The sequence below is a fragment of the Rana temporaria genome, chromosome 4 (genome assembly GCF_905171775.1).
Source record: "Rana temporaria chromosome 4, aRanTem1.1, whole genome shotgun sequence".
NCBI lineage: Eukaryota > Metazoa > Chordata > Amphibia > Anura > Ranidae > Rana > Rana temporaria.
Window position 1 is genome coordinate 197,065,658 of NC_053492.1, and position 27,656 is coordinate 197,093,313.

General features: G+C 46.2%; 1 protein-coding gene across 2 annotated transcripts in view; it reads left to right on the forward strand.

Moving 5' to 3' along the window:
* Positions 1-21,327: 21,327 nt before the first annotated feature.
* The window catches only part of TFRC (transferrin receptor), an 84,700-nt gene continuing 78,371 nt past the window's right edge, over positions 21,328-27,656 (forward strand). The window contains exon 1 of one of the 2 annotated variants that reach the window (XM_040349617.1): positions 21,328-21,392. The gene's annotated coding sequence lies outside the window, so the exon portion shown is untranslated. Of the gene's footprint in view, positions 21,393-21,425; positions 21,627-27,656 lie in introns of those variants that run through there. The other variant, XM_040349618.1, reaches the window with a different exon arrangement.

Here is a 27,656-nt window from a genome sequence, read left to right on the forward strand (position 1 = left end):
AACCAGGAGATCAAAATCCCCGCAGAATTCCGTCGCGGTGACGCGTCGCGCCGTCGCCGCGATGATGACGCGGCGACGTACGCGACGATATAAGGAATTCCACGCATGCGTCGAATCATTACGACGCATGCGAGGGATGGGTTCGGACGGATCGATCCGGTGAGTCTGTACAGACCACCGGATCGATCCGCTGGAGCCGATTCCAGCGGATAGATTTCTTAGCATGTTAGGAAATTTTTATCCGCTGGAAATCGGTCGGCCAGAAAAATATCCGCAGATAAATATCCGATGGATCGTACACACCAGCGGATCTATCCGCTGAAACCGATCCGCGGATCAATTTCAGCGGATCGATCCTCTCGTGTGTACGGGGCCTTAGAAGCAGATTGCCTTAGTCTGTTTGGATGTTTTTACAATGAAAGCTGTTTGAAAACGATTCTGATAAATCAATAGGAGTTTTTTTCATGTGCTTCATATGGTAATGTACCGATATAAGGAGCGTCAGACCAAATGATAGAGGAGGCCAAACCAACTTTCCGTTTTGCATAAAAAAACAGACAACACGTTCAAAGGCCAGTAAACACTCCCCCCTTCTTCGATCTGACAGGCGTACATCTTAGTACGCCGTCGGATCTAAGATGCAATTTTTCGGCGGCCGCTAGGTGGCGTTTCCGTCTAATTCCGCATTGAGTATGCAAATTAGCTAGTTACGGCGATCCACGAACGTACGTCCGGCGCATTTTTTTACGTCGTTTGCGTTCGGCTTTTTCCAGCGTATATTTAAAGCTACTGTTATGAGGCGTACTCAATGTTAAGTATGGCCGTCGTTCCTGCGTAGAAATTTGAAATTTTTACGTTGTTTGCGTAAGTCTTCGCGAATAGGGATTTGCGTAGAACGACGTCACCGTCGGAAGCATTGGCTTGTTCCGGGTTAATTTCGAGCATGCGCACTGGGATACCCCCACGGACGGCGCATGCGCAGTTAAAAAAAAAACATAGTTTACGTCGGGTCACAACGTATTTACATAAAACATGCCCCCATCACAGATATTTGAATGCCGCGCCATTACGCCGCCAAAGTAACACTACGCCGCCGTAACTTACGGCACGGATTCTTTGTGGATTTGATAACAACTTGCCAGGGACAGGATCGCATTACAGGGCAGAGTCAATCAATTCATCGCTGGTCAATGACATTATGCAGCATTCACAGAAGCTAAGTATTGACAAATTATGAATCCAGCCAGCAAGGGAGCGACGTTATTAAAACAGATGAATATTTTCTATGCACTTTTTAGCGATCCTATCACTGGTAAGCTATTTCAAGTATCGTTAACTCAGATGCACAAAAAAAATTGTAAACCCTTTATAATAAAAGAGCTCTGCCATTAGAAACTGTACAACATTTTGGGTTTGAACTGGAGTTCTTATTAAAACTGAAAAGCAGCATGGATTTTACTCTACATATTTTGTACACTATAAACTGCATATTACCTAGATTTTTCTTACACACAATCTTTTTGTCAACACTGCTTGTGGCATCATGTAAGTTGTTAATTGATGGTTTAGTAGTTACTTAAACAATAATTATAATTAAGAAAATCCACATTAAATGGGAATGTCAGGAAAGCTTAGGGCAGTGAGACACGGTGTTATTTTCCTATAAAACCAGTTTTGGTAAAAGGAAACTTTTCAAAAGCATATGTATTGTATAAACAATAATTGTTTAAATGAAAGGTGAACTCCAAATATACAAAAATTAACAACGTTATAAAGAATTCTGTTTGTATATGTATTTTCATCTATATATTTCTTAAAGAATATGTTACCTCAACAATTCATAAATCTGATTTGTGTCTGTTGTGTCACATTCCTGGTGCTTCTGCCATGTTCCCTGCTTTCCCTTTTCAAACTGACCATGCTAGGCATGAGAGCACATCCTTCCCAGTGTGCTCAGTTTTCTAGCTGTGATGGGAGAACAACCTGTCTGTCCTCTGATGGCCAAGATGTGTGCTGACATCCTCTCCTGTACAGCCATTCACTGAGAAGATCAGTGTGCTACTGTTTTACTACCCCCACCTTTATAAGCCCCCAATGCAGCTGAGAACAGATTATGTATACAGGTATCTATAAATGCTGTAATCATGTAATGTAAGATTTTTTTTCAAAAATACATATTTTAATTGTTTCATTTTATCATATTACAAAATGCAGAGTGAGCAAACAAGAAAAGTCTAAATCAAAACAATATTTGGTGTGACTGCCCTTTGGCTTCAAACCAGCATCAATTCTTGCACTTGCACAAAGTCAGCGATTTTGTAGAATTAGAGTCAAGTGTATGATTAACCAATTATATCAAGCAGGTGCTAATGATCATCAATTTCATATGTAGGTTGAAACACAGTCATTAACTGAAATAGTAACAGCTGTGTAGGAGGAATAAAACTGCGTGAGGAACAGCCAAACTCTGCTACTAAGGTGAGGTTGTGAAAGACAGTTTCATGTCACTGGTCATACACCATGGCAAGACTGAGCACACAAGGTAGTTATACTGCAACAGCAAGGTCTCTCCCAGGCAAAGATTTCAAAGTTTCATGATGTGCTGTTCAAACACTTTTGCAGAAGCACAAAGAACCGGATAACGCTGAAGACCGTAGATGCACTCAAAGGAGGTAGGGGGTGCAGGATTATTACGGTGCCACAGAAAGTCAATACCAATATTTATAAGAAATGTTTTCATAAATGTTATTGATTACATAGAAAAATTGAAATAGATCAATACATATACAAAACATTTTTTTCAAAAGGGTTAGAAAACTGTTTTGTATATGTATTGATCTATCGAAAATTTTCTATGTAATCAATAACGCCATAGCTGGCTTCCAAATCCTCTCGGTCTACTGAGACCATCGAGGGGAACTGCGTAAGGTTAAACTTGGGAATTTGGGCAGGACATTATCCGGCTGGACAAACACCAGCAGGTCCTGGGCCCGTTCAATTTCCGATCCCCGGGCAGTGAGGGTTGTGTTGGATGCTACATTTTTATCCCTCCCCCTCTATACATCTTTTTTGGACTGAGCCTGAACTACTTTGGGTGGGATCCACACCCGGTCCACCAGCAAATTGCAACTTGCACTAGCCTGCTTCTGTGGCCCCTGATGACGGTTTGAAACAACCAGAAACACGTCGGGCTATTCCACATTGCCCATTGGAGAGTGCTTTTTTTTCTGTTTCTTGTTTAGTGTTGTTAATATTTTTGTTGCCATCATTGGCACACACATTGTTCTGGGTGGTTTATTGCTGTCAATTTCACTTTTGTTGTTTATTTGCACCTTGATGCACATTGTGCGTTTGCATTGAGTGCCAACATGGTTACCCTGTCCCAATAAAAACTTTTTTTATACTCATTCTGTGTCTGGCTTTTAAAGTCCCATCTAGGGGGTATGCTCTTTTTTACTATATTTTTCAATAACATTTATGAAAAAAATTCTTGGAAATATTGGTATTGATTTTCTGTGGCACCTTAATAATCCCACATTCCCTACCTCCTTTGAATACTAAATCTTGGGATGAGGTGCCGTATTTTTTAGGACAATCGACCACTTTTGCCAAATTTGACCGTAGATGCAGTGTTTGGTCTAGCAAACTTGGTTGTAAAGTCAGAAGGTTTTTTATCTTAATGCATTCTATGCATTAAGATAAAAAGCCTTCTTTGTGAAGCAGCCCCCCAGCACCTACTTATACTTACCCGAGTCCCATCTCTGTCCAGCGATGTTCACGAGTGTCTTTCGGCCAATCCGAGACTCTCACTCCTGATTGGCTGAGATACAGCAGTGACGCCATTGGCTCCTGCTGCTGTCAATAGAAGTCAGTTAGCCAATCGTGAAAAAGAGGGGGTGGGGTCGGGTCATGGCTCCATGTCTGAATGAACACAGAGAGCTGTTACTTGGCTCGGGTGCCCCCATAGCAAGCTGCTTGCTTCGGGGGCACTCGACAGGAGGGAGGGGCCAGGAGCACAGAATAGGGACCCGAGAAGAGGAGGATCCAGGTTGCCCTGTACAAAACAAACTGCTCAGAGCAGGTAAGTATAACATGTTTGTTATTTTAAAAGTAAAAAAAAAAAAAAAGACTTTACCATCACTTTAATGCAGCAGATGAAATCATCATGTTTACTTCCCTTGGATGTCGGAAGATATTCCTTCAAAAAACTGTGTACAAGCATTCTTGGAGTTGATGCTGTTATGAAGGCAAAGGGTGGTCACACTAAATACTGATTTGATTTAGATTTCTCTTCTGTTCATTTACTTTTTTTTACTCATTTTGTTAATTAATAAAAAAAAAACTATTAATACTTCTTTTTCTGAAAGCTTTCTTAAAGTGATATTAACGGTTCGGATATTTAAAAAACAAACAAACATGGCTTACTTACCTGTTCTGTGCAGTGGTCTTGCACGGAGCAGCCCTGATCCTCCTCTTTTTGGGTCCCCCGCCGTCACTCCAGGCCCCTCCCTCCTGCCTTGTACTCCCAGAGTTAACAGCATTCACACACGGATTGCCCGCTCTCTCCTTATTGACTCACTAGCTGTGATTGACAGTAGCGGGAGCCAATGGCTCCTGCTGCTGTGTCTAAGCCAATTAGGAGGGAGGGACCCGGGAGAGCTGAGGCTCTCATGCATATTGCTGGATTAAGATGGGGTCAGGTAAGTATTGGGGGGCTGGAGGGACTGTACCCAGAAGTTTTCTTTACCTTGATGCATCAAGGTAAAATACCTTCAGCCTTGTTTACTTAAAGCATTTTTTTTACACCAGTCTAAAACTTTTGCACAGGTATGCACAGGTATATATATAAATCTACGGTTTTAAGTATACTTTAGGAGTAGAAGTCACCATGGGTGTGCCACTGTCAGTGATGTATAAGGATGGACAGATATCTTCTTAATCAAAGTTCTTGGTAACATATCTGGTGTAGATACTTTGTACTGAGTGGTAGCAAAACGTTTTCTTATCTCTGTGCTACTTTGCTTTAAACTGAATGCAGACTGCATTGGTGGTGGCTACTGATTGAAGCTGGAACTCACAATTACACACATACTGTATAGGAAGGACACCATGGTGGACAGGAGGCAAAATGGCTTACCTCCTGTATGTTCAACTTTGTCACACTTAAAGTGGTTTTTAAGCCACTCTAACCTGTATACACCATCAGCACTGCCTCCTATAGTAGTATCACCCTATGTGTGTGATTTATAAAAACAAATGCTGCAAATACCTAATTTCGCTGACAAGATTGCGATTACATGACCAGCCAGCTTTCTCCTTTCCTCCTCTGAAGGATGCAGGGGGCGGGGCTGAGATTTCTCTGCTGATGTCAGTCAGGAGGGTAGGAGGAGAGAGCTGGCTGGTCATGTGATCACAATCTCAGCTCCTAAATTAGGTATTTATATGTATAAATTATTCACAGAGGGGGACACAATAGGAGGCAGTGCTGCTGGTGTATACAGGTTAGTGTTATGAGAACAGCAGGAGGGGGAGGGGTGACTCACACACAGACAGGGAGGGGAGGGGGGAGGACACAGGAGCAGAGAGGAGAGCAGGCTGCTGATGACAAAGGCACATAAACTGACCACGGTGTCAGGGCTCAGGAGCCATAATACATCATGGTCAGTTTACAGAGAGGTGGGGAGAAACTGTTACAGGGGGCCAAATGATACAGGACAAGCACTGTGTCATATAACATGCTTTAAAAGGGTTGTAAACCCTCGTGTTTTTTTCACCTTAATGCAACCTATGGTGAAAAAACACCTGGCAGTCACCGGCCCCCTAGCCCCCCCCCCCCCCGTTTTACTTACCTGATCCCCGAATTTCCTTCAGCGGGGACGCCCTGTCCCTGTCTCCACAGGGTCCTGGCTCTTGATTGAATATTGATTGCAGCACAGCCATTGGCTCCCGCTGCTGTCAATCAAATCCAATGATGCAGGCGCCGGGGCGGGGCCGAGTCATACATTCTGCGGGTATGGACGCAGACTGCTGGACTCGGGAGTGCTTCTCCCAGGGGGTTATTTGATGTGGGGAGGAGCCGCGAGAGCCGCCAAGGGACCCCAAAGGTCGGTGTTCGGGGCCACGAACTGCACAGTGGAGGTAAGTATAACATGTTTGTTATTTTTTTTTTATAATTGAAGCTTTACAATCACTTTAAGGGAGCAGGATCCATTTTCTTTTTTTTTGGGGGGGGGGGGGGGGTTAACAAATGCTTTAAAGACAGAACTTGGGCCACAACTTAAAGAGCAAGACTTGGCAAGAAGTGAAAGCAATCTGCAAATTGCTAATGATACCTAGCAAATATCACAACTCTGTAAACATCAGCTCACTTTACATTATTCTTAGCTCTATGTGGTCATCTGAATCCAGATTCCAGGGGTTACTACATGATGTAGTGGGTGTGTGCTTATGTAGCTTTTTTAAAATGTTTGCTTGATGTATCACAGGCAAATCTGATAGGAGGCTTGGCAAGAATAACTGATCCAAAATAATTACCGTATTTATTGGGGTATAGCGCGCTCCCACGTATAGCGCCCACCCCTAAAGTTGCCCAAAATTCCTGTGGAAAAAATATTTTTTGTACTTACAGTTTTGGTGTCTTTGTCGGGTCCGGCGTCCGTCTGCGGCTTCAGGTGTCCTCTTCGTCGGGTCCGGCGTCCTTCTGCGGCGTCCTCGCCGCTCGTTTCCCGCGGCAAGTTTGAATACTGCGCCGACATATACAGAGCGCAGTACACTCGTGCAGGCTCGGCTACTCTCGCGCTGACGTCCAGGACGTCAGCGTGAGAGGAGCCGAGACTGCCCGACTATACACGAGTGTACTGCGCTCGGTATATGTCGGCGCAGTATTCAAACTCGGCGCGGGAAATCGAGTATCGGCATATATCGCGCACCCACGATTTTGCCCTGATTTTCAGGGCAAAAAAGTGCGCGGTATACGCCGATAAATACGGCATTGACATATACTGATATATAAATCTTTCTGAAGGTGTTTAAGCTGGCCATACACTGCTATATATTTTTTCAGTTAGCCATTGTGCACATTCCCCACACCAAGACATTGTATTATGATATGTGCTCCACAGACTCACTCTTTTTAGAAATTCAATAAGATAGGTCCATCTAATTAGATTTCATGGCAAAGCAGGTATGTATTTCGCCTGTTCTACAGTATATGTGAGCACTGCGCTCTTGAATGAAAATACATTTGTGCTGCTACTTAAACAAAGTAAACAAATAAAATAGGTGAAACATAAATCATGCTATAACAAATAAAAGTTTCACAGTAGCTACTAGTACTAATAAACCTTGTGAAACCAAAATAAGTGTCTATGAAAAAAATATATATAAATATATACACATAGACAATATTGCATAAAATAAAGTTCAACAGACTGTGATGAAGTAGGTGTAAAAAACTGCCACTGAAACACCAAATATCCTCCACCAATTTGATTAGTGTCAATTCTACTCCCTTAAGAATAAAGCTCTCCAGATGTCATTGACATTCACTCTTGTGTCTGGCAAAAAAAAGCTTATGTGTTATGTGCAGCTCCTCTATAGCTACTCACCAGCTCTTCCGTTTTATATATATATTTCAATGCTATCAGATCTGTTTATAATTGGACTAATACATTTGTAATCATGTGTATTGATTTCCACTATTTTGATGTCATGTGCTTTATTTAAAGTCCCACTGGAATGCAAATTTGTATGTACAGATTACGGGATAGAGGCACATGACTATACAGTAGAACGTGCTCCAGGTCACAATTTTCCTACAATCCAGTCATGTATCGGTGCGTCACTGGGTGGAAAGTTGTTAATAATAGATTTGGAGATCTCTTTAACCTGTTCATTTCTTGACATTACCATGACCCACCACCAAAAAAAAAAAAAAGAAGAAAGGAAATTCTCCTACTACTTCGATGATGTTAATGGCAATACCACAGAAATGTATATTATTTGATGTTTGTTCATGTAGTAGGACCCTAAATATAGAAACAAAGAAAAGTGACGGCAAAAAAGACAGAATAGTCCATCGAGTTTGCCCATTTTTTTTTTTTTGGGGGGGGGTGTTCTTGATTTTTTGTTTTCGTTAACCTTGTTGTCTGACTATGAATCTATGTTTATCCCAAGCATGTTTGAAGCCATTTACTGTTGACTGTCTCGCTACCTCTGCTTGTAGTTTATTCCAATCATCAACTACCCTTTCAGTAAAATAATACTTTCTAAGATTAGTTTGGAACTTCCCTCCAGTTAGTTTGAGGTCATGTCCCAGTGTTCTTGATTTTGATTTCATATTGAAAAAACTGAACCTTTTTTACTCTCTTGATGTATTTAAAGGTTTCAATCATGTCTCCCCTTTCCCTTATTTCCTCCAGATTGTACATAATAAGTTCCGGAAGTTGCTCTTGATATGTCTTATCCACACTTTGACACTAAACAACAAAAAACTAAAACCAATGACTTGACCTTTGACTGTGATTGTGACCTGCTTTGAAACCAAAGGGTGAAGCTAGGTGATATGTTCAAGCAAGATATTCTGCCAACATTCCAGAATAATCAGTATAAAAGAGACATCCATGGGACTTTTTAGGCAGAGTCATGAGTACATGATTAGAAATGTCACCTGAGCAAAAAACGATTTTTCTTTTTTTTTATATAAAACAATGGGTCTGCTGCAATTCAGTATTCCCCACCAGTACTGTGGGGTAATTAATGCTGTGAAAAGAAATAGAATTTGCGCAAACCCTATATTAATATAACTTATGTTTACCACTGTGAGTATTATTAAATATATTACTTAAAGCAGCCCTCAAAATTTCCACTCGCCTGCTCGCAATTTGCGAGTGGAATTTAATGCAGGGCGAGTGAGGAGCGGGGGTGAACCAGGCTGATCGTTTCCTGGCCAAAGCGATCAGCCAGGAAACTGTCATCCAGAGGACACACAGCGGCAGGACCGGACTGCCCTGGCGTGACTTTGAGCCGAGGTGAGGAGGCTGCAGCGCTCCCCTCCCTCTCTCTCCCCTCCTGCTCGTCTTGTTTTATCGCACACAGCGGGGATGTCCCGCTGTGTGTCATGGAGCTGGAGCTGTGTCTGTGTTCAGTGCGCTGTGCGATAGTAACAGTGTTCGCCTATGACACTAGCTATGACACCTTGTTACACTGCGTGCCGGGGGAGGGGGGCTTCGGTTGTTTCCCCACTGCTCGCTGAGTAGTAACAGTGTTCGCCTCTGACACTAGCTATGACACCTTGTTACACTGCGTGCCGGGGGAGGGGGGCTTCGGTTGTTTCCCCACTGCTCGCTGAGTAGTAACAGTGTTTAGCTATGACACCTTGTTACACTGTGCGCCGGGGGTGGGGGGGGGGGCTTCGGTTGTTCACTGAGTAGTAACAGTGTTCGCCTGTGACACCTTGTTACACTGCGCGCAGGGGGGGCTCCGGTTGTTTCCCCACTGCTCGCTGAGGAAAGGCTGCAATGTAAGACGCTGGAAGGAAAAGTCAGCTGACCAGCTGACACCAATGCAGTGAAGGGGGAGGAGCTATCCCCTCTGCAGGAGATCCCATGACACAGGAGAATCCCTGGAGGCATGGTAGCAACAATGAAGAGGAAGGAATCGACTGACAAAGTAAGTGACATAATAGTCAGTGCAGCTGATCCCAACCTCTGCCTCTTACTGACCCCCCTCACCACCATAGATCTTATCCCTATCCCCGGTGCCATCCTCCCCCACCACCGATCCCACCCACCACCACTGATGTCACCATCCCTGCCACTGATGTCACCACCTCTGCCACTGATCCCACCACCACTGTCACTGATCCCACCACCACCGATCCCACCACCCCTGCCACTGATCCCACCACCACCACTGATCCCACCCCCCACTGCCAGTGATCTTACCTCCTTCACAGTCACCACTGATCCCACCCCGCCCCGCCACTGATCCCACCACCACCACAATGCCACCTCCACCACTGATCCCATCACCCCCCACCGTCACCACTGCCAGTAATCTTACCTCCTTCACAGCCACCACTGATCCCATCCCCCATCACCACCACTAATACCACCACTCATTCCACCACCCCTACCACTGATCCCACCCCCCACCATCACCACTGCCAGTGATCTTACCTCCTTCACAGCCACCACTGATCCCACCCCTCCGCCACTGATCCCATCACCCCCCACCGTCACCACTGCCAGTGATCTTACCTCCTTCACAGCCACCACCCCCCGCCACTGATACCACCACTCATCCCACCACCCCTGCCACTGATCCCACCACCACCACTGATCCCACCCCCCACCGTCACCACTGCCCATGATCTTATCTCCTTCACAGCCACCACTGACCCCATCACCCCCCACCATCACCACTGCCAGTGATCTTACCTCCTTCACAGCCGCCACTGATCCCATCCCTCACCACCACCACTGATCCCACCACCCCCACCACTGATTTCAGCACCACCACTGATCCCATCACCCCTCACCGTCACCACTGCCAGTGATCTAACCCCCCTCACAGCCACTACTGATCCCACCCCCCCCCCCCACCACTGCTGCCACTCACCCCATCCAACCGAACACCACTGATTCCATCCCATTCCCCATCACTGCTACCACCGCTCACTCTCACTCATCCCAGCCCAATGCTGCCAGTGATCTTACCTCCTTCACAGCCACCACTGATCCCATCCCCCCACCACCACCACTGATCCCATTTCCCCACCACCACTGATTCCACCACCCCCGCCACTGATTCCACCACCACCACCACTGATCCCATCACCCCTCACCATCACCACTGCCAGTGCTCTAACCCCCCTCGCAGCCACCACCGATCCCATCCCTCCCACCACTGCTGCCACTCACCCTATCACCACTGATCCCATCCCATTCCCCCATCCTCGCTACCACGGCTCACTGTCACTCATCCCAGCCCCATGCTTCAGGGGACCCATGTCTCACCCCTGTACACCCGGATAGGAGGGGCAGCGGGCGGTGTATAGAGGAACCAATACCCTCCATTTTGCTCCTGCAGCCGTGACTGCAGGAGGAAAATGGAGGGTACAGTGAGGCTGCATTCATTGGCACCGTAAAGCTGCATTTGATGGCCAGTTAGGCTGCATTGATGTACACTGTGAGGCTGCATTGATGGACACTGAGGCAGCATTGATGTACACTGTGAGGCTGCATTGATGGACACTGTGAGGCTGCATTGATGGACACTGTGAGGCTGCATTGATGGACACAGTGAGGCTGCATTGATGGACACAGTGAGGCTGCAATCATTGGCACCATAAAACTGCATTTGATGGGCACAGTGAGGCTGCATTCATGGGCACAGTGAGTGTGCATTCATGGGCACCGTAAAGCTGCATTTGATGGGCACAGCGCAGCTGCATCTGATGGGCACAGTGGAGCTGCATTTGATGGGTACAGATATGCTTTATGTTAATCTTCTTAAAGTTGTTGTTATTTATTTTTGGAACTTAATTCTGCTGAAAACATTTAACAGTGTAATTTCATGAGATAATTTACAAGGGCGTGTTTAGTGGCGGACTTAGGGGTGGGGCAGGGGAGAGGTTGGGTGGAGCAACTGGTGGCGAGTAACTCTTAAGGTCTGGCTAGTGGCTCAGGACTTGAAATTTTGAGCCCTGACTTAAAGTATAGTGATAATCAATTCAGTGCATAAAAATGATAAAGGAAAAAATCTCCAAAGCAAGTGATATCATTGATATCCTATAAGTGCATTCACATGTAACTAGGGGAAATAAAACAAAACAAAAAACAAAATTCAAACTTGTGTCAATCGTTGAATTTTGCAAATTATAAATAGTCCCAGTGAATCTCTTCAGAGATGTTCAACTATGTCCCTTATATTCAAATCCACATCCGTGATAAAAGACCAACTGTTAATCCACTAATTCTTGCTACCACCACCACCTTCTGAAGTGAGCACTCACCAGAAATTGGATGCAAAAACACCTTTGGTTTATCTCAGAGTTAACCAATCCACAACTAAGAACCAATCTGTAGTTTATCCAACCGCTATACCAATATTCACTTCATATATCTCCGTAATTGTGAATTTCAAGATTTTATAAAAAACAGCAGAAATTGATCATTGTGCAATATATTGTGCTTTATTAAATATAAAAAGTGTAAAAAATGCTCACTCACAAGTTTATGTGCCTAAAGACCAGCGCTGAGTCTTTCCAGCAATACTGTATGGGGCCGATGTATAGACGTAATGGCCACCAAAAAGGCCACCTTCTAGATAGTGTCAAGAGAGGAATCTCTCTGGTGTTTTCAAAGGGAGGGTTCTGAAGAACCGAGAGCACCAGATTCAAATCCCATGGGGGGGAAGAGGTGGTTTAAGAGGGGGAAGTACATGACGAACCCCCTGCACAAAGGTACCCACCAGAGAATGAGCCGGCAAAGGCCACTGAAAGAACACAGCCAAGGCTGAAATCTGTTCCTTAAGGACTGATCCACTCCATGCTGCAAAAACAGCAGGACCCTGGAAACCGAATACGTCCGTGGATGCCACCCCATCTCTTCGCACAAAGAGATGTAGGCCTTCCAGGTGCGATGGTAGTTCTTCCTGGAAGAAGACTTCCGTGCCCTTAGCATGGTTGAGATGACCGAGTCGGAAAGACCCCGGTCTCTTAAAACCTGGCTTTCAATAGCCATGCCGTTAAAGCCATCGACTGTAAAGTAGGATGAAGTATGGGACCTTGAGACAGAAGGTCCTCCTGCATTGGCAGCCGACAGGGTACATCCGCTACTAGGCGCACGAGATCGGGACGCCAAGGCCAATCTGGAGCGATTAGAATCACCGGGATTCCCTCGGCCTCCACTCTGCGGAGCAGCCGAGGAAGCAACTTCAATGGGGGAAAGGCATAAATCAGCCGATATTGACCCCATGGGGCCACCAACGCGTCTGACGCGTCTGCCCAGGGATCTCTGGACCTGGCCACAAACCTCGACACCGTTTTGTGCGGTTGAGACGAGAGGCCAGGAGATCCACATCCGGAGTGCCCCACCTCCTGCAAAGGAGTTTAAACACCTCCGGATGCAACGACCATTCCCCCAGGTCCAGCATCTGGTGACTCAGGTAGTCTGCCTGTCAGTTTTTCACGCCTGGAATGTAGACGGCCGGCTTCTTTACACCCACCTTAGGATGTGAGCGACCACGGACGCTGCAGCCGAGCTCTGCGTTCCCCCCTGATGGTTGACATAAGCCACCGCCGTGACGTTGTCTGACTGGATCCTGATTGGGCGACCTTGCAACCTCCTTGACCACGAGGAGAGGCATAGCCTGATCGCCCGAAGTTCCAGGACATTGATCGGCAGATGGGATTCCTCCAGAGTCCAGCGACCCTGGGCCGACTGGACCCCCCAGACGCCCCCTCAACCCGTGATGCTGGAGTCCCTCATAATCACCGTCCACTGGAAGGGAAGAAACGACTTCCCGGACCGAAGAGCCGGGGATCTCAGCCACCAATTCAGAGAGACCCTGACTAGGTGGCTTACCTAAATCTGACGATCCAGAATCAAAGGAGATTTGTTCCACTTGGACAGAATCTCCTTCTGCAAAACACGAGTGTGGAACCGGGCATACAGTACCGCCTCGAAGGAGGCTACCATCAAGCCCAGGACTCACATGCAAAAACGGAGAGACGACTGTTTGCGTGATGCCAACACCTTCACTGCAAAACGAAGAGTCCGTAATTTTTCCAAGGGAAGAAAGACCTTTGCTTCAGAGGAGTCCAGGATCAACCCTAGGTACTCCAAATGCTGAGTCGGAACCAGGACCGACATCTGAATGTTTAACACCCACCCGAAATCTTGGAGGGTCTGGCTGGCTATAGACACATCCTCCTCCAATTCTGAGCCAGAAGCTGCTATATAGATCCTTGTAGTCTCCTCAGTCCGGCCAGCGTGCATTAGCTCACCATTGCAAAGAGGCTTGGTCTGCCACGACATACCCCTTGACTCCTGGGGTGGCCGGTGAGCTTTTACTCCAGGGTCCACATATGACTGGGCTGTGGTGTTGTCTCACTCACAGTGGCCCGGGCCCACAGCTACTCCAACGCGGTTGTATGCCGCTCAGGAATGCGTCAGTGGGTCCTCGTATGGACGAGTAAGTACAGTCCTTCCCGCTTCGGCGGGTTGGTACGGCTGGGCATTCCTGGGGTTCGGGGGTTTCTCCTATCCTCTTATGCTATTGCTGCTGCCGGTGTGGACCCATGGGGGGGCTCCTCACCAGGGGACTGTGGGGTGTCTTAGCCTGCTGTCTTTTCTGTAGCTTTAGGTGAACACTGCAGAGGACACGGGCAGTACACACACCACGTAGCTTTAGGTGCACACTGCAGAGGGCACAGGCAGTACACACCACGTAGGTTTAGGTGCACACTGCAGAGGACACGGACAGTACACACACCACGTAGCTTTAGGTGCACACTGCAGAGGACACAGGCAGTACACACCACGTACCTTTAGGTGCACACTGCAGAGGACACGGGCAGTACACACCACACCACGTAGCTTGAGGCTGCATGCTGCAGGGTTATGTCCGTAGAATTTAGCACTAGAGGCCAAAACTGCCTTCAAGATGGCCGCCGGACACCTTAGATAGAGCCAGACATGGCCACAGTAAAATGGCCGACCGCAAAAGCTAGCTGCGCCATAGTATGGCCACAACAAAATGGCCGCCAATGGGATTTCCAATGCAAGCAAGAAAACTAGAATACAATAGCGCCGGCGCCGCCAAAATGGGAGCGAAACATCACAACGAGGGTGAGAAGGCCTAATGGGACCTTACAGTGGCAAAAACACCCCCACAGAAAAGACAGCAGGCTAAGACACCCCCCACTCCCCTGGTGAGGAGTCCCCCCATGGGTCCACACCGGCAGCAATAGCAGCAGAGGGAAAAATTATAGAGAGCAGGGGAGGGAGGATAGGAGAAACCCCCGAACCCCAGGAATGCCCAGCCGTACCGACCCGCCGAAGCGGGAAGGACTGTACTTGCCCGTCCATACGATGACCCACTGACGCATTCCTGACCGGCATACAACCGCGTTGGAGTAGCTGTCGGCCCGGGCCACTGTGAGTGAGACAACACCACAGCCCAGTCATATGTGGACCCTGGAGTAAAAGCTCACCGGCCACCCCAGGAGTCAAGGGGTATGTCGTGGCAGACCAAGCCTCTTTGCAATGGTGAGCTAATGCACGCTGGCCGGACTGAGGAGACTACAAGGATCTATATATCCAGCCTGTCTCAGCCGACAGTTGATAGAAGATTCTCAAAGAACAAAACAAAATAAAATAAAAATAAAAATAAAAGAAAAATTTCCTCAGGGTGCTGGGCCCAAAGGGAGCCATACGTCATTTTCCTTTGCTAGGAAGAAAAAAAATGAGGCTGCATGCTGCAGGGAGGAGGGTTATGTTCGGAGGGACCGCCCCCTGGGCAGGGCTGTTCAACTCTGTTAACCACTTAAGCCCCGGACCATTTTGCAGCTAAATGCCCAGGCCAGGTTTTACGATTTGGCACTGCGTCGCTTTAACAGACAATTGCCCGGTCGTGCGACGTGGCTCCCAAACAAAATTGGCGTCCTTTTTTCCCCACAAATCGAGCTTTCTTTTGGTGGTATTTGATCACCTCTGCGGTTTTTATTTTTTGCGCTATAAACAAAAATAGAGCGACAATTTTGAAAAAAATGCAATATTTTTTACTTTTTGCTATAATAAATATCCCCCAAAAACATATATAATTTTTTTTTCCCCTTAGTTTAGGCCGATATGTATTCTTCTACCTATTTTTGGTAAAAAAAATCGCAATAAGCGTTTATCGATTGGTTTGCGCTAATTTTATAGCGTTTACAAAATAGGGGATAGTTTTATTGTTATTTTTTTTTACTACTAATGGCGGCGATCAGCGATTTTTTTCGTGACTGCGACATTATGGCGAACACTTCGGACAATTTTGACAAATTTTTGGGACCATTGTCATTTTCACAGCAAAAAATGCATTTAAATTGCTTTGTTTATTGTGAAAATGACAGTTGCAGTTTGGGAGTTAACCACAGGGGGCGCTGTATGAGTTAGGGTTCACCTAGTGTGTGTTTACAACTGTAAGTGGGTTTGGCTGTAGGTCTGATGTCATTGATCGAGTCTCCCTATAAAAGGGATCACTCGATCGATGCAGCTGCCACAGTGCTCCGGGGAGCGATCGCGAGGGGGTGACTAGAAACGAATAGCCACGCCCTCGTCCCGGATCGCTCCCCGCGGGTTACCGACCGCCGCATATACCGGGGGGGGGTCACGATCGGACCCCCGACACGCGGAAAGGCGGGGACGTACATGTACGCCCATATGCCTGTACGTGCCATTCTGTGGACGTATATGTACATGCGGCGGGCGTTAACCGGTTAAAGTAACATGTATTTAAATGTCTAACATGTTTCTGCCTAGTCCTCTCTTGTGAACAGGAACATAACCCACTTGTCAAGACTTGAGAAGACTGTGTCCGTCCATGGACGATAAGAGAAATATATTTTTCTGCCACTAGATGTCCTCAGTCTGATAGGAAAAATCATTCAACCCACTTCCACTGAGCTTGGGTCATCCTGGACCCACCCTCATCTGTGACTGGACAGTGCCAAGTAGAAGCAGCACAGCAATGAGCTCATCTCTCTGCCCTCTGCTTCCTATCAGCATACTTTTTATTAACATAATAATTGATTGGCTCCTTGTGTTTCTTTTTTATCTCACACTGCAGTCTTTAACTGTGCTATGCAACTAAAAAAGAATCCCGGTCTCTTGAAGAGTGTTACTGAACAGTACAAATCCTCTGAGTATACAGTGGGGAGAACAAGTATTTGATGCACTGACGATTTTGTAGGTTTTCCCACTTACAAAGCATGTAGAGGTCTGTAATTGTTATCATAGGTACTCTTCAAGTGTGAGAGACTGAATCTAGAACAAAAAAAAACTGAAAATCACATTTTATGATTTTTAAATCATTAATTTGCATTTTATTGCATGACATATTTGATCACCTAATCCAAACAGTGAAACATATAAAATATAGATGCGCTAATATTAACTTAAAAGGTGATAAAACGTACAAAGAAAACTAATCAGGGAGAACACTCCATAAACTGTGAATTACTAATATGTCCTTAATTAGTGCACAGTGATTAGCAGGATTCCATGCAGGGAAAAATCACTCTCTTCAATCTGAATGCTAATCCAGCCCTCCACCGCTGTGATCAGATGATACAGGCACTCACAGACAGGGATTGCATGAAAGAAAAGAGAAAAAACCTCATTGCGCAATATTCGAAGACAGATCAAAAATGTAATCAGAGCATTGACATATGCACTCACGAATCCCCGCTTTCAGTAAAGCATGAAAACGCCACTCAGTATGCTGTTTCCTCAGCTCGATCCGATGCACTCGGATTCGATCGCAGGCTCCTCCCTACGCGTTACGTCACAGGCATGCGACTTACTCATGGGTTCCTAAGTCGCGTGAAATATTTCTGGCGCTCCCACATGGGCGTGGTCATCTTACTAACTTCTCGTTACAAATGTTTCTATGGCAACGACTCAGAACCAGAGATGCTCCCTTAAGAAGTCTTCATTATCCTGGGATCCTCCAATGATCTCTTAACAATAAACAAATTACAGGAAGAGAGTACACTAATGGGACCTGGGAGGGTCTCTCTGATGGACACTCTGTTAGAGAGTCTGGTAGAAAGAGCCCCCAGACATACTACATACATAGTACAGGAGACGGTCAGAGACTGCAGACATGATACAGGAGATGCAATGTCCCCCTGCTCAAGCCAGCGCATGTCCAGGCCCGTCTGAAGTTTGTGGATAATTAGTGCAGCACTAATATATAGAAAAGGTGCACACTGAAATGCAATCATGAATAATAAACAAATATGTGAACATATAACTCCTTGTGAAAATAGTTCAGAGAAGCTCAAAGGCTTCAAGATGAGAAAATAGTCTGTGTGAAGACTAAACAAACTGAAGAAATGAGTGGGCTAAATTACACCAGCCAATAATTTGTCTGCTTTAGAAAGCGGGCGGGGCCACATACACATAGCAGCCCGCCCGGAAACCATCCTATTGGCTGATGTAATATAGCTGCTGGGTCCCGCCCACCCTGATGCCGATTTATCAAAAATGGCCAAATATCGGCCGATATATTGGTCTACCTCTAATTACGAGTTCCTCTGTCAAATGGCGGTGGTGGGTTAATTGCTTAATTAATGAAGGGTTAATTGCTTAATTAAAGTGTCTGTAAAGGTTTGCATTTAAAAAAATAACAAACATGTTATACTTACCTCCTCTGTGCAAGGGTTTTGCACAGAACGACCCTCCTCTTCTGGAGTGCCCCTGGCTCTCCCCCCCTTCATCTGGTGCCCCCACAGAGAGCCAATTTCCATGGAAGTGTGCCCTGCCCCTCCGGGCATTAAAGGAGAAGTATGGGATTTTCCCCCCCCCATCATACTTACCTAGGTGGATGCAGCAAAGGTCGGATGCTGCATCTGAGAACTGAGCGATTGCACACCACCGATCACTCGGTTTTCGGAGCTCTGTGAGCAGAGAGCTGCTGACTGGCTCAATCTCACAGCGGCTCGCTAAGACGGGTGTCAGTCCAAGCACCTGGCGAATCCAGACTCCCATTGTCAGGATGATGTGGTGCCTGGACTGATATTCATGACGTAAGCAGAAAGCCGACTTCAACCCGCTCTGTGTTGAAAACGGGTCACAGGAGTGCAAAACAAATTACATTCATGTGACCCAAAGGAGACGACCCGCCTAACAAGCTCAGGCTAGACTTCCCATTTAAAGGGGTTGTAAACCCTCCTGCTTTTTCACCTTAATGCATCCCCTCCCCCATTTTACTTACCTGAGCCCTGGAATGTCACACGACTAGGATGCAATGCGACTTTGCCCGGGATTTTCGCTCTTGATTGGATAGATTGATAGCAGCGCAGCCATTGGCTCCCGCTGTTGTCAATCAAATCCATTGACGCCTGCTGGACTCAGGAGTGCGCACACAAGGTAACCCCCTTGGGAGAGAGCTTCCCAGAGGGGGTTATCTGATACGAGGAGGAGCCGAGAGACCCCAGAAAACACTGTTGGGGCCACTCTGTGCAAGTGGAGGTAAGTATGACATGTTTGCATAGCTACCAACTGTCCCTGATTTGGAGAAATGTCCCTATTTCCCCCTCATTTTGGTCTGATATATATAGTTGTACATAAAATGCAATTTGTATCTTTCAAAAAGTGTTTCCCAGCGCTAAACTTTTCATCTGATTTCTGAATTTGCTGCTTTTGTAAATTCCAAAAAACAATATAATGGAATATTTGTGGTAAAAAAAAAACACTTGTGTGTTTAAAGCGGAGTTCCGGCCACAATTTCACTTTTTATATATAAATACCCCTGTAATACACAAGCTTAAAGCGGTGGTTCCCCCTAAAACAAATTTCTAACAATACATTCGTAAGACCCGTTACACTGCGGGTAGGCTGGCTTTTGTTTTTTAGTACATACCTCGATCTCGCCGTTTCGTCCCTTGGCGGTGGGCGTTCCTAGTTGATTGACGTTTCTCCGACGGGCACATATGTGACGTCACGACTTTCCGAAAGAAGCCGAACGTCGCTGCGCAGGCGCCGTATAGAGCCGACTCTATACGGCGCCTGCGCAATGACGTTCGGCTTCTGTCGGAAAGTCGTGACGCGCAGTATGCGCCCGTCGGAGAAACGTCAATCAACTAGGAACGCCCACCGCCAAGGGACGAAACGGCGAGATCGAGGTATGTACTAAAAAACAAAAGCCAGCCTACCCGCAGTGTAACGGGTCTTACGAATGTATTGTTAGAAATTTGTTTTAGGGGGAACCACCGCTTTAATGTATTCTAGTAAAGTTAGTCTGTAAACTAAGGTTTGTTTGTTAGGTTGTTACAGCATTTAGACACTTTATAAAATAGAAATTGACTGGGGTCATCTTAAGTGTGGTCATCATGAAGCCAGACTGTATGACTTCCTGGATTTCAGCCTTGCAGATCTCGTACATGCTCAGTGCTGCACAAGCAGTGTAATAGGTTTCAGATCAGGTTTCAGCACCTGTGCTGTCCAAGTCACATGATTCTTCGAGACTGGGGAGTGCACAGACTCCTGGAAAGTTACACCCACTACATTCCCAGGAGTCTGTGCGGTGTAGGTTAGGAAGCTTAAGCACCTAGGTGCAAGAAGTGGGAAGATTAACTATTCTGCCTAGCAACAACACTTTGAAGGCATCTAAAAAAAAAAAAAAATTCTTAAAGGACTAATGAATTTTTTTTAAAACTACTGATGTAATGTTATATGTATGGGTGGAACTCCACTTTAAAGCGTAGTTCCACTCAAAAATGGAACTTCCATTTTTCGGAATCCTCCCCCCTCCGGTGTCACATTTGGCACCTTTCAGGGGGAGGGGGGTGCAGGTATTTGCACTCACTTCTGGGCATAGACTCCCGTGGGACTTCCCCCCCCCCCCCACGGCTGTCTTCTGGGAAACACACTGTTCCCAGGAGAGAGCGGGGACCAGTTACGATGCGCGGCGCGAATCGCGCAGTAGGGAACCGGGCAGTGAAGCCGCAACGCTTCACTTCCTGATTCCCTCACCGAGGATGGCGGCGGCAGCATCCGAGGGATGAGCAATAGCTTGGCCTCGGCTGCCGACATTGCAGGTGCGCTGGACAGGTAAGTGTCCATTTTTTAAAAGTCAGCAGCTGCACTATTAGTAGCTGCTGGCTTTTAAAAAAAAAATTGGGTGCACCTCCGCTTTAACCAATCTTTTTTTTTTTTTACAATTCTCCTTTAAGGGGGTGTGGCAAGGAGTGTGCCCTATGCTTGCATACTTTTGCTGATAGGTGTTCCTCATTGCCATCTCAAAAAGTTGGAAGGTATGTTTTTGTTATAAAAAAAAAAAAACGAACCTGTCACTTTAAAAGAACATAGGGGCTGGGCGGGAAGCGGCTCATTTTAACTAACCCAGCACATAAGGTGTAAAAAAGATTTTGGTAATAAGAGGGATTTTAGTTCTGTTGTCAGTTTCTCTCCTTTACCAAGAAATCGCCGCATTTTAAAATGAACGCTGAGCGGATAGGAGGCGAAGAATGGGGGCCGTGTCTCCGCACCGTCTCTTGATGATGATGCGCAGTCGCACTAGGGTGCGCATGTAGGGGCGTGGCCGGTGTGTACGTGCTGCTGGGCGGTAATAACCCTTGAGCACAGACACCATCGGCAAGGAGACATAGAAGACAGGAGGTGAGTGTGAGCACGTTTCTGACATATGGCGTACGGTGTGTGTTAGCTGGCCGGACATACCGCCTGCTCCATTCATTCATTGTCACTCCCACCACGCTTCCTGCCCGGCTCCGCTATATTCGTGTCTTCTCAGGCACGTGCAGCCTGTTTGTCTTCATTTGGGCTCCTGCTTTGTTGTATCTGTCAGCCTTCTCCGTACTGACGGTCTACAGTGGCCTTGAGCTTCACTGACAGGTCAGCATTTGCCTGCACTTCACCTTCTGCCTCTCTCTCTCTGTGTGTGTGCTGGGCCAGTGTAACATGTGCTTTCTGTACGCTCCTTCCACCTCACATTTATTCTTTCTCATCATTGGCTAACAACTTACTGCTGTCACTACAAGAAGGGCAATAGAAATGGCTTTTATTGCAATGGTCTCTTTATTAATGGTTGCGACTAGTTCCCATCCTCCAGATTAACCTGGTCAATTCTGAGGATGGGAACTAGCCTGCTCACTGTGAACAGGCTAGTTCCCATCCCACAGAATAACCTTTTTGCCCCCTAGTGGTCAGGTTATGTATAAGGATGGGAACTAGCCAGTTCACAATGAAGGAGCTAGTTCCCATCCTGCAGATTCACCTGGTCAATTCTGAGGATGGGAACTAGCCTGCTCACTGTGAACAGGCTAGTTCCCATCCCACAGAATAACCTTTTTGCCCCCTAGTGGTCAGGTCATATAGAGGGATGGGAACTAGACGGCTCACTATGAAGGAGCTAGTTCCTATCCTGCTAAATGACCTTTCTTCATTATTACCATACAGGTCATTTAGAGGGATGGGAACTAGACAGTTCACTATGAGAGAGCTAGTTCCCATCCTGCTAAATGACCTTTCTTCATTATTACCATACAGGTCATTTAGAGGGATGGGAACTAGACAGTTCACTATGAGGGAGCTAGTTCCTATCCTGCTAAATGACCTTTCTTCATTATTACCATACAGGTCATTTAGAGGGATGGGAACTAGACGGTTTACTATGAGGGAGCTAGTTCATATCCTGCTAAATGACCTTTCTTCATTATTACCATACAGGTCATTTAGAGGGATGGGAACTAGACAGTTCACTATGAGAGAGCTAGTTCCCATCCCACTAAATGACCTTTCTTCATTATTACCATACAGGTCATTTAGAGGGATGGGAACTAGACAGTTCACTATGAGGGAGCTAGTTCCTATCCTGCTAAATGACCTTTCTTCATTATTACCATACAGGTCATTTAGAGGGATGGGAACTAGACAGTTCACTATGAGGGAGCTAGTTCCTATCCTGCTAAATGACCTTTCTTCATTATTACCATACAGGTCATTTAGAGGGATGGGAACTAGACAGTTCACTGTGAAGGAGCTAGTTTCCATCCCGCTAAATGACCTTTCCTCATTATTACCATACAGGTCATTTAGAGGGATGGGAACTAGACAGTTCACTATGAAGGAGCTAGTTCCTATCCTGCTAAATGACCTTTCTTCATTATTACCATACAGGTCATTTAGAGGGATGGGAACTAGACAGTTCACTATGAGAGAGCTAGTTCCCATCCTGCTAAATGACCTTTCTTCATTATTACCATACAGGTCATTTAGAGGGATGGGAACTAGACAGTTCACTATGAAGGAGCTAGTTCCCATCCCGCTAAATGACATTTCTTCATTATTACCATTAAGGTCATTTAGAGGGATGGGAACTAGACGGCTCACTATGAAGGAGCTAGTTCCCATCCTGCTAAATGACCTTTCCTCATTATTACCATACAGGTCATTTAGAGGGATGGGAACTAGACGGCTCACTATGAAGGAGCTAGTTCCCATCCCGCTAAATGACATTTCTTCATTATTACTATACAGGTCATTTAGAGGGATGGGAACTAGACGGTTCACTATGAAGGAGCTAGTTCCTATCCTGCTAAATGACCTTTCTTCATTATTACCATACAGGTCATTTAGAGGGATGGGAACTAGACGGTTCACCATGAAGGAGCTAGTTCCTATCCTGCTAAATGACCTTTCTTCATTATTACCATACAGGTCATTTAGAGGGATGGGAACTAGACTGTTCACTATGAAGGAGCTAGTTCCTATCCTGCTAAATTACCTTTCTTCATTATTACCATACAGGTCATTTAGAGGGATGGGAACTAGACGGCTCACTATGAAGGAGCTAGTTCCTATCCTGCTAAATGACCTTTCTTCATTATTACCATACAGGTCATTTAGAGGGATGGGAATTAGACGGTTCACTATGAAGGAGCTAGTTCCTATCCTGCTAAATGACCTTTCTTCATTATTACCATACAGGTCATTTAGAGGGATGGGAATTAGACGGTTCACTATGAAGGAGCTAGTTCCTATCCTGCTAAATGACCTTTCTTCATTATTACCATACAGGTCATTTAGAGGGATGGGAACTAGACGGCTCACTATGAAGGAGCTAGTTCCTATCCTGCTAAATGACCTTTCTTCATTATTACCATACAGGTCATTTAGAGGGATGGGAACTAGACTGTTCACTATGAAGGAGCTAGTTGCCATCCTGCAGATTCCACCGGGTCAATTCTGAGGATGGGAACTAGCCTGCTCACTGTGAACAGGCTAGTTCCTATCCCACAGAATAACCTTTTTGCCCCCTAGTGGTCAGGTCATATAGAGGGATGGGAATTAGACGGTTCACTATGAAGGAGCTAGTTCCCATCCCGCTAAATGACCTTTCCTCATTATTACCATACAGGTCATTTAGAGGGATGGGAACTAGACGGCTCACTATAAGGGAGCTAGTTCCTATCCCGCTAAATTACTTTTCTTCATTATTACCATACAGGTCATTTAGAGGGATGGGAACTAGACAGTTCACTATGAAGGAGCTAGTTCCTATCCTGCTAAATGACCTTTCTTCATTATTACTATACAGGTCATTTAGAGGGATGGGAACTAGACGGTTCACTATGAAGGAGCTAGTTCCCATCCCGCTAAATGACCTTTCCTCATTATTACCATACAGGTCATTTAGAGGAATGGGAACTAGACAGTTCACTATGGGGGAGCTAGTTCTTTTTTGATATATATTTACCTTTGATGACTAATGACTGACAATCTGCTTCCCCCCCCCCGTACATACCGACTTTCACCGGCGCTTCTGGGTATGTCTTCTGCGGGATTGGGCATTCCTATCTGATTGACAGGCTTCCAACCGTCGCATATTGCGCTTCACGAGTTGCCGAAAGAAGCCGAACGTCGATGCGCAGGCGCCGTATAGAGCCGCACCGACGTTCGGCTTCTCTCGGCAACTTGTGACGCGCTGTATGCGACGGTCGGAAGCCTGTCAATCAGATAGGAATGCCCAGTCCGGAAGAAGACATACCCGGAAGCGGCGGTGAAAGTCGGTATGTACGGGAAAAAAAAAAAAAAAAAAACTGCCGATTGTCATTAGGACAACTCGGCTGAATGTAATGTTAAAAATTTATTTTTGGGTGAACTCCCGCTTTAAGTATTTGGATTATTAGCATATGGGAAAGTTAAAGCGGAGGTTCACCCAAAAATCAACTTTCTGCCATTAGATCCAGCATACTGCTGACATCTGCAGTATGCTGTTTTTTTTTTTTTTTTGTACTTATCGTTTTATCAGCCGTTGTTATGCGGCTCCGAGCGGGGATTCCTTCCGGGTATAGGTGTTCCTAAGCCAAGCGGAGTTGATTGACGGGCTGCTAAAGCGCGTCACGCCTTCCGAAAATACAAAGTGACACTCGGGTGTTTATGGCGCCTGCGCAGTCAGCTCTACACGGCAGGCGCCGTATATCGCCGTAAACACCCGAGTGTTACTTCGGGTATTTTCAGAAGGCGTGACACGCTTTAGCAGCCCGTCAATCAACTCCGCTTGGCTTAGGAACGCCTATACCTGGAAGGAATCCCCGCTCGGAGCCAGATAACAACGGCTGATAAAACGATAAGTACAAAAAAAAAACAGCATACTGCAGATGTCAGCCGTATGCTGGATCTAATGGCAGAAAGTTGATTTTTGGGTGAACCTCCGCTTTAAGAACAGACTTAGTGTTACTAACTTCACAATCCCTCATTATAGTTCTTCCACTCCAAAATACAAAGCCGTGGTTTCCAGTAACTTACTGAATTACATTTTTTTGAAGGATTTTTACCCATAATTTAAAATATAAATGATATATCTAGATCTTTTTAAAATTGCAACTAAATATAATTGTATATATTATCAAGGAATCTAAGCTTTTTTTCTGTTTCCCTTTATCATGATCTCCTGATTTAATTTTTAAATCATTCCCCCCCCCCCCCCCCATCTATTAGACAAGCCGGGGTTTTATAAGTATTTTTTATCTGCCAAGTCCAAGCTCTAAGCCACGTGTTCTATAAATTATTGTGAACGGGAGATTTGTGTTTATTTTCATACATTATCACATGGGCAGTCTAGTTTTCTCACTATGGGGCCAGATTCACGTAGCTCAGTGGATCTATAGATCCGCTTGATCTAAGTGATTTAAGATCCGCTCCCGCAAGTTTGGGAGGCAAGTGGGTAATTCACAAACCACTTACCTCCAAACTTGCGGCGGGGGATCGTAAAACCCCCGGCGGAATTCAAATTCCGCGGCTAGGGGGAGTGTACTATTTAAATCAGGCGCGTTCCCGCGCCGATTTAAATGCGCATGCGCCGTCCGGGGAATTTCCCGGCGTGCATTGCTCCCACAGACGTCGCTAGGACGTCAGTGGTTTCGACGTGAGCGTGACTTGCGACGCGCGTGTTTGTGAATCGGCGTACGCAAACGACGTAAGAAAATTCAAACTCGACGCGGGAACGACGGCTATACTTACCATTGGATGCGCCTCATAGAAGCAGGGGTAAGTATACGCCGGGAAAGCCGCTACGGAAACGTCGTAAGAAGACTGCGTCGGGTCCGCGTACGTTCGTGAATTTGCGTATCTCGCTGATTTACATATTATTCAACGTAAATCAGCTGGAACGCCCCAGGCGCCATTTTTAAATTGAAAATAAGATCCGACAGTGTAACACTGTCGGATCATAGCCATATCTATGCGTACCTGATTCTATGAATCAGACGCATAGGTAGGACCAATTTCAGGCAGTGTAAGTCAGAGATACGACGGTGTATCTGGAGATACACCGTCGTATATCTTTGTGAATCTGGCCAATGATGTTTAGGGTTGTGCAAATAGTGGGGACATGTAGATCCTCTTATGATGTCATCCATTCATAAGGTCAAACACGAGGCACCTTAACGTACGGTGTTTTAGAATATAAAAAAAAAGACAAATCAAATAGATAATAGACAAAAATACATTTTGTTTATTATCATAATGAAAAACACAAATAAGTTTATTCAACTTTATTATTGTAAATAATTATGCATAGAATACAACTCTGGTGAACGAAAATACAACATTCTGGTGAATGAAAATATTGACACTTTGTTCCCAATTCGGACATTTTCACTGAGGGGTGTCCTCATTTCTGTTGCCAGCAGTTTAGACATTAATGGCTGTGTGTTGAGCTACACTCACTAGAGATAGGAAGGGAGAAAAGAGAAGAAGGGAGAGAGAAAAGAGAGAGGGTAGAAGGTGTGTGGGGGAAGAAGGAAGGGAGAAAATAGAGAGAGAAGGGGGGGGGGGGGGGGGGGAGAGAGAGAGAGAGAGAAGGGGGGGGGGAGAGAGAGAGAGAGAGAAGGGGGGGGGGGGAGAGAGAGAGAGAGAGAAGGGGGGGAGAGAGAGAGGGGGGGGAGAGAGAGAGGAGGGGGGGGGGAGAGAGAGAAGGGGGGGGGGAGAGAGAGAAGGGGGGGGGGAGAGAGAGAGAGAGAGAGAGAGAGAGAGAAGGGGGGGGGGGGAGAGAGAGAGAGAGAGAGAAGGGGGGGGGGGAGAGAGAGAGGAGGGGGGAGAGAGAGAGGAGGGGGGGAGAGAGAGAGAGAAGGGGGGAGAGAGAGAGAGAAGGGGGGAGAGAGAGAGAGAAGGGGGGAGAGAGAGAGAGAAGGGGGGAGAGAGAGAGAGAAGGGGGGGGAGAGAGAGAGAGAAGGGGGGAGAGAGAGAGAGAAGGGGGGAGAGAGAGAGAGAAGGGGGGAGAGAGAGAGAGAAGGGGGGAGAGAGAGAGAGAAGGGGGGAGAGAGAGAGAGAAGGGGGGGAGAGAGAGAGAGAAGGGGGGAGAGAGAGAGAGAAGGGGGGAGAGAGAGAGAGAAGGGGGGAGAGAGAGAGAGAAGGGGGGAG